Source organism: Macaca thibetana, chromosome 4 (genome assembly GCF_024542745.1).
Source record: "Macaca thibetana thibetana isolate TM-01 chromosome 4, ASM2454274v1, whole genome shotgun sequence".
Classification (NCBI taxonomy): Eukaryota; Metazoa; Chordata; class Mammalia; order Primates; family Cercopithecidae; genus Macaca; species Macaca thibetana.
Window position 1 is genome coordinate 33,187,855 of NC_065581.1, and position 12,690 is coordinate 33,200,544.

A 12,690-nucleotide genomic window follows, 5' to 3' on the forward strand; every position below is an offset into this window, starting at 1 on the left:
ACAACAAGCATGTTGACACTGGTAGGATTACAGAATGTCTTCAGTCCTACCGATTGTCACAGAATGGGGCTCGCTTGTAGTAAGCCTGAAAGCTTGCAACGCATTTTGGAAAAATAGGCTCTTTTGGCTCTCAGCAAGCCTTTAGTTATCATAGAATGTCTGCCACTTGTCCACGTAGTCTCGAAATGTTCTCAGGAGTTTTCAGAAAGCAACCACCACTAATCTGGAATATCCTGGCTAACATGGTGAAACCCCGTCTCTACTAAAAATACAAAAAACTAGCCGGGCGTGGTGGCGGGCGCCTGTAGTCTCAGCTACTTGGGAGGCTGAGGCGGGAGAATGGCGTGAACCCGGGAGGCGGAGCTTGCAGTGAGCCGAGATCACATGCCACTGCACTCCAGCCTGGGCGACAGAGCGAGACTCCGTCTCAAAAAAAAAAAAAAAAAAAAAAAAAAAAATAAAGTAAAAAGCAGGTTACTAATCCTTATATCTAAAGAAAAGATGATAATAACAAAAAATAGATAAACAGAACTAGTTTCTTCTTAGCATGGAAGATATGTCTCCTGAACAGAAAACTGTGCCATTTAAAGGCTTATTAGTATTCATCACACTTGACAGGACCCTTTCCAGTAAGATCTCAGCAATGTCCTCCATTAAGGAACTTTGGTAGTGCCAATCATTACACCATGACACTATCTAGGTCAGTTGACAGGACTTCTTCAACTTCTAAATGTCATTCTTTGACTCAACTTAGCTGTTTTATAACAGAATGCTTGCCATTGCATAGTTATAGAGAGAACAACTAGAATTCCCATAGGCCTTTGTACTAATATTGTAAGTACAAAGAATTTTCTTTTTATTTCTCTTTCTAGATCTTATGTTAATTGTGCTGTGGTAAGTATCCACCTATCTATCCAGTCCAAAATAGGCCTGATTATTTTTCAAAATTTCATTTTGGTGCTCCACTAGCCCACTCCCCAGTGACTGCAGTGTGGACAGTGAAGAAATTGATGAACCTGTTGAACTGTACCAACGTCTTTGCAATCTGCCCTGTAAAGTGTGTGCCTGGTTTGTTGCTTATTTTACTTAAAATAAATAATAAAATCTTTTAGCAGTTATTTTTCTAATAGTTCATCCTTGTAGACAATTTATTATCTTGAAAAAGTAAACTTACTAGTACTTATTTATGTTAACATTTTACCTAAATAAAATCAACTTATATATGTGCAAAAGAATTAACTATTCCTTTTGTCATGACATCTCTTCCTACCCTGTGTGCCTGTCAAACAAAACAACTCTCAGTATCATACAGCAATTTTGAGAAAAATAAAGCATAAGAACCACACTAACTATTGCTAGCATCCCTATTTTGGTCATGTGTTCATTCAAGGGATTATACCAGCAAGATAAAGGTGTAAAGCTTGGTACTATTATGTATCCATCTAGAGATGCTAAAGATGATCTGGGTGCAAACAAAACCCTGTCAGTATCCATAGTTCAGTTTTTGGATTTGACCTTAAGGAGGTATCTAGTCAATAGTTAGAATAAGAAAAAAGGTACCAGCTAATAAAAAATAATCTAAGCCATAGCTATATTATTAACCAGAGGAAAATACTTTATAATAACCACAACAGAAGATAATATAAGGATTATTAGAAATTTTTAAGTTTTTCCAGAAGTGAGGAATTGTTATTGCTATTACAAGTTCTAAAGCTATGAAAAACAAAAAAGCATAACAAGAATCAGTTCTAAAAGCAATTGGTTCTGCCATTGAGGCAAAATACATAGGTGTGGGTTATTTTCTCTCCAGAGCAGGAGTTAAACACTAAATTCTTTTTCTTTTTTTTTTTTTTTTTTTTTTTTTTTTTGAGACAGAGTCTCGCTCTGTTGCCAGGTTGGAGTGCCGTAGCATGATCTTGTCTAACTGCAACCTCTGCCTCCTGGGTTCAAGCAGTTCTCCTGCCTCAGCCTCCCGAGTAGCTGAGACTACAGGTGCACATCACTGTACCCAGCTAATTTTTGTATTTTTAGTAGAGACAGGGTTTCACCATGTTGGCTAGAATGATCTTGATCTCTTGACCTCGTGATCTGCCCACCTCGGCCTCCCAAAGTGATAGGATTACAGGTGTGAGCCACCATGCCCAGCCTACTAAATTATTTTAACTGTCAATGTTTCCTTCAGTGGTATTGCTGATACTAATTGCAATATCATTAATATTGACCATTTTTTTTTCGCTTATAGACTTACAGCCATGACCTAGATAGTGTCATGGTGCAAAGACTGTCTCCACCCAAAGTTCCTCAATGGAGGACATTGCTGAAATCTTACTGGAGAGGGTCCTATCAACTCTGATGAATATTAATATGGCTTTTAAATGGCACAGTCTTCTGTTGAGGATACATATTTTCCATGGTAAGAAGAAATTGATACTGTTTATCCATTTATTGTTATTATTTTTCCTTAGTAACTTTACACCATCAGAAACCAATTTGTGTTCCCATATGGGCAATTGATTGGAGTGTTTATGTAAATAGACTCTGGACCTAATCTTCCAAAGGGCCCACCTTCTAATCCTATTATATTGGGGCTTAGGATTTAACACAAACATTTAGTCTATAACATCTTTTTCGGAGACATATCTGTTCAAGTCCTTTGCCCATTTTTTAATCAGGTTATTTGTTTGTTTGGTTGTTTGTTTTGCTCTTGAGGTGTATGAGTTCCTTATATATTTTTGAAATTAGCGCCTTATCAAATATATGGTTTGCAAATATTTTCTTCCAGTCTGCAGGTTATCTTTTAATTCTGTTTATTGTTTTATTTGCTATGCAAAAGCTTTTTAGTTTGACTTACGCTGAGTGAAATAAGCCAGTTACAGAAAGACAAATATTGCATAATTCCTCTTATATGAGGTAACTAAAATAGTAAAGCTCATAGAAGCAGAGAATGCAATAGTAGTTAACAAGAGTTGGGGGCTGGGGAAATGGAGAGTTGTCATTAAAATGGTATAAAGTGTTAGTTATGCTGGATGAATACGTTCTAAGATCTGCTATTTAATATAGTGCCTATAGTTAACAAAATAATATTGCGCACTTCAAAATTTGTTTAGACTTGTTTTGTGACCTAACATCTAATCTCTCCCGGAGAAAGTTCAATGTGTGCTTGAGAAGGATGTGTATTATATCTAAAACATGCTAAAAAAATTCACCAAAATGCTATTAGAATAAATGAATACAGTAAAGTTGCAGCATATAAAATCAACACACAAAAATCAGTAGTATTTCTATACACTAATTACTCAAAAAAGAAATCAAGAAAACAATCCCATTTACAATATCTACAAACAATATAAAATTCATATGGAACCACACAAAAAGCCTGAATAGCTAAGACAATCTTGAGCAAAAAGAGCAAAACTGGAGACATTACACCACTTGACTTCAAACTATATTACAAAGCTATAGTACTTAAAACAGCATGGCCAGGCATGGTGGCTCACGCCTGTAATCCCAGCACCTTGGGAGGCTGAGGCAGGTGGATCACGAGGTCAGGACTTCAAGACCAGCCTGACCAAGATGGTGAAACCCCATCTCTACTAAAAATACAAAAATTAGCTGGGCATGGTGGCAGGTTCTTGTAATTCCAGCTACTCAGGAGGATGAGGAAGAGAATTGCTTGAACCCAGGAGGCGGAGGTTGTTGTGAGCTGAGATTGCGCCACTGCACTCCAACATGGATGACAGAGCGAGACTCTGTCTCAAAACAATAACAACAACAACAACAACAACAACGGCAACAGCAACAACAAAACCCAGCAAGGTACTGGCATAAAAGTAGACACGCCAACTGATGAAACAGAATAGAGAGCTCAGAAATGAATCTACTTATTTATGACCAAGTTATTTTCAATAAAGTTACCAGGAACACACAATGGGAAAAGGACAATCTCTTCAATTAACAGTGCTGAGAAAACTGAATATTCACATGCAGAAGAATAAAATTGGATCTTTATCTCACACCATATACAAAAATCAACTAAAAATGGATTGGAGACTTAAATATAAGACATGAAACTGTAAAAATACTAGAAAAAAACAAAGAGAAACTATGCAACATTGGTCTGGACAGTGATTTTTATTTTATTTGACCCCAAAATCTCAGGCAACAAAATTAAAAAATAGAGAAGTGGGATTACATCACAATTAAAAAGCTTCTGCCAACAAAGAAAACAACAGAACGAAGAGACAACCTATTGGTTGGGAGAAAATATTTTCAAGCAATACATCTGATGAAGGGTTAACATCCAAAATGTATCAGGAACTCTCAATAGCAAATAATAATAATAATATTTTAAAATAAGCAAAGAATATGAATAAACATTTCTCAAAAGAAGATATTTAAGTGACCAACAGGCATATGAAAAAATGCTTAACATTGGCTGGGGGCAGTGATGCCTGTAATCCCAGCACTTTGGGAGACTGAGGCGGGCAGATCACAAGGTCAAGAGATTGAGACTGTCCTAGCTAACACAGTGAAACCCTGTCTCTACTAAAAATACAAAAATTAGTTCGGCATGGTGGCATATGCGTGTAGTCCCAGCTACTTGGGAGGCAGAGGCAGGAAAATTACTTGGGCCTGGGAGGCAGAGCTTGCAGTGAGCTGAGATCGCACCATTGCACTCCAGCCTGGGCGACGGAGCAAGACTCTGTTAAAGAAAGAAAAAAGAAAGAACAAGAAAGAAAAGAAAGAAAGAAGAAAGAAAGAAAGAAAGAAAGAAAGAAAGAAAGAAAGAAAGAAAGAAAGAAAGAAAGAAAGAAAGAAAGAAAGAAAGAAAGAAAGAAAGAAAGAAAGAAAGAAAGAAAGAAAGAAAGAGAAAGAAAGAAAGAAAGAAAGAAAGAAAGAAAGAAAGAAAGAAAGAAAGAAAGAAAGAAAGAAAGAAAGAAAGAAAGAAAGAAAGAAAGAAAGAAAGGAAGGAAGGAAGGAAGGGAGAGAGAGAGAGAGAAAGAAAGAAAGAAAGAAAGAAAGAAAAGAAAGAAAGAAAGAAAAAAAAAAAAGAAAGAAAGAAAGAAAGAAAGAAAGAAAGAAAGAAAGAAAGAAAGAAAGAAAGAAAGAAAAAAGAAAAGGAAAGAAAGGAAGGAAGGAAGGAAGGAAGGAAGGAAGGAAGGAAGGAAGGAAGGAAGGAAGGAAGGAAGGGAGGGAGAGAGAGAGAGAGAAAGAGAAAGAGAAAGAAAGAAAGAAAGAAAGAAAGAAAGAAAGAAAGAAAGAAAGAAAGAAAGAAAAAGAAAGAAGAAAGAAAGAGAGAGAGAGAAAGAGAGGGAGGGAGGGAGGGAGGGAAGGAAGGAAGGAAGGATAGTTAACATCAGTAATCATTAGGGAAATGCAAATTAAAGCCACAACGAGATATCACCTCACACCAGAAAGAATGGTTCTTATTGAAAAGGTAAAAGATAAGCATTGGTGAGGGTGTGGAGAAAAAGGAACACTTGGCCATGTGCAGTGGCTCACGCCTGTAATCCTAGCACTTTGGGAGGCCGAGGTGGGCAGATTGCCTGAGCTCAGGAGATAGAGACCAGCCTGGGCAACATGGTGAAACCCTGTCTCTACTAAAAAATACAAAAAAAGAAGAAAAAATTAGCTAGGCGTGGCAGCGCATGCCTGTAGTCCCAGTTATTTGGGAAGCTGAGGCAGGAGAATAGCTTGAACCTGGGAGGCAGAAGTTTCAGTGAACCGAGATCGCACCATTGCGCTCCAGCCTGGGTGACAAAGTGAGACTCCATCTCAAAAAAAAGAAAGAAAGAAAAAGAAAAGGGAACACTCGTACACCGTTGGTGGGAATGTAAATTAGTACAGGCTTTACAAAAAACTGTGTGGAAGTTCTTGAAAAAGTTAAAAGTAGAACTACCATATGATTGATTCAGCAATCCCACTTCTAGATGCATGAACTATGGACTTAAAATCAGTATGTTGAAGAGATATCTGCACTCTCATGTTCATTGCAGTGTTGCTTATAATAGCCAAGATATGGAATCAACCTAAGTGTCCATCAACTGACAAATTTTTTAATGTGGTATATATACAGAATATATTCTGTATAACAGAATTACATATAACCTTTTAAAAAAATGGCTGTTCTGCCATGCGTAACAACATAAATGAACCTAGAGGACATTATGCTAAGTGAAATAAGCCAGACGTTTCTAAGTGAAATAAGACAAATACTGCATATTCTTATTTATATGTGTAATCAAAAACAATGAAATTCATAGAAGCAGAGAGTAGAATAGTGATTATCAGAGGCTGCAGATCGGGGGGAACAGGAAGATATTAGTCAGAGTATAAAGTAGCAGACAGACAGGAGGAATAAATGAAAGTTTTTAAGGTGATGGATATAGTAATCAGTTTGAGTCAACTACTCCATATTGTGTATATATATCACAACATTACTTTGTACCCCATAATTATATGCAATTATAGTTTGTCAAAAAATAAAATAAAAATTACAATAACTTAAAAAATCATAGGATGGAACAAAGTTCTTATATTTATGGGAGGATCAGGATAAATCTTCAAATACCTTCTAGAGATATAGTTGAGGTGAGACATGTACTGAAAGCAAAAATGGAGGCTGGGAACTAAAAACTGGGCATTTGTTGTGCATGTGTCTATTCACCAATCATGCCAATCGACGCTTCTCTCATTGCCTCCCACCCGAATGCAGAGAGTGCATCTCTGTATTGTGACCAGAGAAGTGGGTATAAAAAGTAGGGCTACCCTGACATTTATTCACCAATATCCATGAATAAATAAATATATATACATAAATTTATAGATATATACATCCATACTTACAGAAACAATTTTTAAAGTGTACATTTTTACTTCCAAAGAACTGAGAATATTTTTGTAGATACTAGGGCAGATAAAAGATGATAGATACAGAAAAGGGAAATGGGAAGGAAACATTTCTGTAAGTGCAAGTGTTTGAGAGAAGGAGTGGGAGCTGGGGGGAAGCTGAGAATTGTGTTTTGTGACAAAGAGCACGGTTCATGGACAGTAGCACATGTGAGTCACAGAAGGACAATAAGACATGGAGAATCAGCCAGGATGGCGCTCCAACCAGGGTTACCAGTGTCTAGACAGAAAGCAAAGTAATAGCTCGGCAGCAGCATTGAATGGGAACAGTGAATAGTGTGAAAATAATGAGAAAATATTGGGGCAAGGCCACTGATTCCCACAGGATGTTCTAGTGAAGCTCTTGACTAGGCCTCCAAATTAAACACATGACTGAGGCTAGCCCCTTCTCACTCAGTGGACTCCAGCATTTGGTAAGGATATGAGGAAATGAGAAATGAATCTCAAGAGGTCCTGATATATCTATGAAAAGCAATCAAACACAATTTGTTGTCATTAATTTTTAAGACAAAAATTTTAAAACAAAAATGACTAAAATTAAGTATAAACATATTTACAACAAGAAGGAAGCATTTGTATAGATGTGAGATTCAGAGGAAGTGAAGCTCAAAACACAGAGGAAGGGTTATGTTTCAGGTTGGCTAGAGACTCGCTGGGGAACAGGAACTCTCATGAATAATGTGTGTGCAGGAAGCAGGGAGAGTCAAGAAATGGAAATAGAGATAGAGGGGAGTCTGTTAGACTAGAATTGAAAGGCTCCCTTAAATAATACTGGGAGATCAGAGTGGATGTGCAGAGCTGAAGTACACTAAGAAAGGCATTGAAAATTTGGCAAAGGTGTCACATCTTTTAGAAAGATGTGGATGGACGCTGGAAAAAATATCAAGTAGCAAAACTTTTCCAATCCAAGGTTAGTTATGAGGGATTGGACACAGAGACTAGTGTGGTGACAATAGAAATGGATGATGGGAATACCACGCTCCTTTTGGATTTCCAGATGTGCATTAGAACTGGTATTTGATGAATAAGGGAGGAACAAAAGGTCTTTTAGAAGGAATATATTTTCTTTCCTTTTGTAGGTAACACCCAAAGGGATCAGTCTTCCTATTCATCGGTGTGTTGGTTCTTTCCTTCTGGTTGAGACATTTTGTAGAAAAAAGAGAGAAATTTACTGGAAATCCCCATCGCTTCACAAATAGTTGTTGCTGTTTTTTTCTATAACCAATAGGGATAAAGACTGAAACAACATCACTTATCTCCAGCAGATACATCTGACCAGAAGGTCTTATATAAAGTCTTGGAGAGAAGTTGCAGGAGAACAGGATGACTAAATTAGGTGTTGATAAGAAAGGTTGAAAACTTCCTTTGTGGAATAAATTAGGACGTAGGTAGTTAGCAAATAAAGAATATTTGCAGAGTAAAGCAAAATGTGCAGTGAGGATTGAAGGAGCTGGGCATTTAGAGTGATAGAGACATAATGTCTGGTTTTCCATTCCTGTGCCTGGATAGTATTAAAAGCACAAATAAAAAGCTCTCCTGCTGCTCTCTCTCTGCTATTCTTGTTATGGAAGAGATGGAGACTGTCAGAGAGATCTATTATGCCAACTCTGGTTGCCATAAGTTTATGCACAGACAAATGAAGGGAAAATAAAATAATGAGTTATTGTTTATTTTACACCAGGCACTGAATTTTCTACTTCTAGACACTTTGTTTCATTTAATTTTCATCATAACCCTGCAGTGGATGTATGGATCACACTATGTTTTCAGTTAACTGCTACATCCCCAACACATTCAATAATGCCCATCACTTACACTATTTAATAAATATTGATTATGACCGGGTGCGGTGGCTCATGCCTGTAATCTCAACACTTTAGAAGGTTGAGACAGGCAGATCACAAGGTCAGGAGTTCGAGACCAGCCTGACCAATATGGTAAAACCCCATCTCTACTAAAAATACAAAAATTAGCTGGGTGTGGTGGGCGCCTGTAGTCCCAGCTACTCAGGAGGCTGAGGCAGCTGAATCCCTTGAACCCGGGAGGTGGAGGTTTCAGCGAGCCAAGATTGCACCACTGCACTCCAGCCTGGGTGACAGAGCAAGACTCTGTCTCAAATAAATATAAATAAATAAATAAATAAATATTACCAGGATATGATCAGGAAACCAAATGTGTTACATTTTTAATGTTGTATAGTGACATAGAACATACATATAATAAGACATGTAAAGCATAAATATACAACTTAATCAATCATTACAATGCCAACATCCATGAACCCACCACCCAAATCAAGAAACAGCACATGAGGCCAGCACCAGAAGCTCTCTCCTGCCTCCTCCTGTCCACACTGCTCTCCCTTCCCACCAAGACAGTTCACCATCAGACTTTCATAGCAATCCTTTCATTGCTTCTCAATACACCTTCAAAATCTAATATTAATTCCTAAACATGCTTAGTAACATTATACAAATTAAACTATACAGTATATTCTCTTTTGTGCCTCTTTTGTGATCTAATAATTGTCAATTTAGTGACCCGGAAAAAATCAGCCTGTCAATAGATGCTGCTGGATCAGTTGTATATCCTTACTGAAAAAAAAAAAAGACAGAAAGAAATTTGACACCTATCTCACTTTATACACAAAATTAATTCCAGTAGAAAACATATCTATCTATAAAAATCAATACAATAAAACTTCTAGAAGACAATATTAGAGAATATCTTCCTGACCTTGAAATAGAAAAAGATTTTTAAAATAGAATCCAAAATTCAGAATCATAAAAAAAAGGTTCATCAGTGCTCACAAATGTAATGTATCTAAAACAGGGACAGTATGAAATTATTGGGCATAACTAGCAGGTGCCATGGGATGTGCCTGGAAAGCTTCTCATGAAAACCTACCATGAGCCTATCACACTCATGCTAGGAGCCTCTCACCAGGGGCTTCAGTATTTGTGGTTAGGAAAAGAGAAATAAGAACAACAGCGGAATGCACCCTCAGGTACTTTGGAAGTCACAGAAGGGAAAAGGGCAGGAAAATCAGAAACATGGGCATACATGTTAATGAATGTTTGTTGTAGTCAAATTGAAGTTGAAGGAGAGGACGGAGTGAAGGACATTGGAAGCGGGGGCTCCAGGAATAGTTCTGTGATTTGGTTGGTATTTCTTGTATATAGTTCCAGTTCTTGTCAAACTTTTTGGTCACTAAACTGTTCCTTTCTATATGTTAAGGCAGGTTTCACCTCCTTTCTGACTTTAGAATAAGTTGGTAGAGGGCTTCACAGAGTGAAAAATGTCCATTGACTTCTTTAGGAAGGCAATTAACTAAAATATGTACATGCTTCTATAAGAAGCACGGAGTATAACTGATGATATTCAAAGAGCAAATGCTTATTGAACGTCTCCCATGTTTCAAAGAGTGTGGTAGGAGCTAAGGTTCCAGGATGAAGATTTCATGAAGATCAGTATTTACCAGGAAAAAAAGATATATATACAACATACACTCCATACATCAGAAACTTTGTGCACTATTCTCTCCTCGGTTCCTAGAAAAATGCCTGGTTCAAAATAGATAGTGGTTAATAGTTGTTGAATTAATAAACAATATATTAAGTATAAATATAAACATTTATAAATTGCAATGAAAATACAAACGGGGGTTGGGGGTGGTGGCTCACACCTGTAATCTTAGCACTTTGGGAAGCCAAGGCAGGCGGATTGCCTGAGCTCAGGAGTCAAGACCACCCTGGGCAACACGGTGAAACTCCATCTCTACTAAAAGTACAAAAAATTAGCCAGGTGTGGTGGCACATGCCTGAAATCCCAGCTACTTGGGAGGCTGAGGCATAAGAATCGCTTAAACCCGAGAAGCAGAGGTTGTTGTGAGCTGAGATCGCACCACTGCACTCCAGCCTGTGCAACAGAGTGAGGCTATCTCTGGGAAAGAAAAAAAGAAAAGAAAAGAAAAGAAAAGAAAAGAAAAGGAAAAAGAAAAGAAAAGAAAAGAAAAGAAAAGAAAAGAAAAGAAAAGAAAAGAAAAGAAAAGAAAAGAAAAGAAAAGAAAAGAAAAGGGAAGGGAAGGGAAGGGAAGGGAAGGGAAGGGAAGGGAAGGGAAGAAAGAAAGAAAAGAAAAGAGCAAGGAAGGGAAGGGAAGGGAAGGGAAGGGAAGATGGAGGGAAGGAAGGAAGGAAGGGAAAAAGAGAGAGAGGAAGGAAGGAAGAAAGGAAGGAAGAGTGGGTATAATTTAAAAGTAGCAAAATTCAAGAATAGTTAATAAAGGGTATATTCATACAGATTGGAGTATTTGGAGAAAACCTTGAAAATATAGTTCATTTGCAGAAGTAAGACTTGAAGCAGAGAAGACAAGGAAATGATTCCGAGGAAGAGCAGTGGGAAAGGAACCATCAAGAACCGCATGAGTGAGAGCAGTACTGGCAGCGGGGCTGGGACAGGGAGTGGGTTGATTTAGGGAAAAGCCCAGATTGACTGGAGTGAACATCTAGATTAAAGAATAGTATAGGATAAGAGAAGACGCACAGAGAGGACCTGTTTTCATGAAAGGCCTTAGAAGCTGAGCAGTCACTTCTTAGGAAGGTGATGAACTGAAATGTGCAAATGTAAAACAGCGAAATCATCTGTTGGTAAGGCAAGTGTCGTATAGGTACAGGAGGAACATCAAGGCTCGGGAAGTGACGGTGAGACTAGGGGACTGGTTTTACTGAGTGCCTTGTGTCAAACTTATGCAAAGTACTACTATCTAATGGGTAGAAAGAGCAAATGTGGAATTTTTTTAGACCTCTTTTCGTCTTTCAGAGACAGCATCCAAAGACTGAGTTCTCAAACCCCCAGGTTGATTACCTATCCTGGTTCCCAAACTCTGTGCTTTAAGATGAAGCAGGTCAGTTTTCTGGACAAAGGGACTTTATGAAAATCTCCATTACTTATCAGTTTTCTTCCTATGCAACCACTGGGTGAAGTAACATCATTTGTGTCCAGCAAATAACACTACTGTAATAGTCCTAGCATTAGTCTGGTTTCGAGACTCTGTGAAAAGGTGGAGTAGGGGCGTATTATTAATTATGTCATGCAAGAAAGATATAATACCCGAAATTTGTAGAAAGAAACAGGTGATAGCTGTGTGGATTGTCAAGAACTCTCCCCTTTTCAAGTAAGATCAAGCATGCTTAACGAATGTAGAACGTGAATCAGGATCCTTGTTCTTTTTCAGACATAAGTGGAAAGTCCCTGTCCAGGACTAAATGAAAAGAAAATTACTGTAATGCTGGGATCCCATCACTAGTAGAAAACTCAAATCTGTGGTAGGGAGACAATTGAAAGGAAAGTAGAAAGAGATTGATTAAGGGTCATCTCCCCAGCTGCTGGTTATAAGAAGAACGTGCAGGGACAATAACGTAAAAGAGAATCAATAGTTCCGGGGTCTGGTTAGCCATTTTCAATTATCTCATTTAAGCTTTATAACAACTCTGAAAATAACCTTTTGTACCCCTTTTGGAGGTAATGGTAGAGATATGGGAATTATATTCTGACTTGAAAAAGGTGACATTTATTCCTTTGGGGGAACATTAAAAAGTTAATACTGCTGCAATTGTGCAAATCATTCTTCAAGGTTATGCATTATTAGGATAAATAGGATCTGCAGATCTTGTTTCCTGGGAGTTCAAAGCCAACATAAACTTGCTATAATACACTGCAACAAGCACTGCAATCGATTCGTTTATAAAATACAATAAGAGCACAATTTTGTTGGTTTTCAAA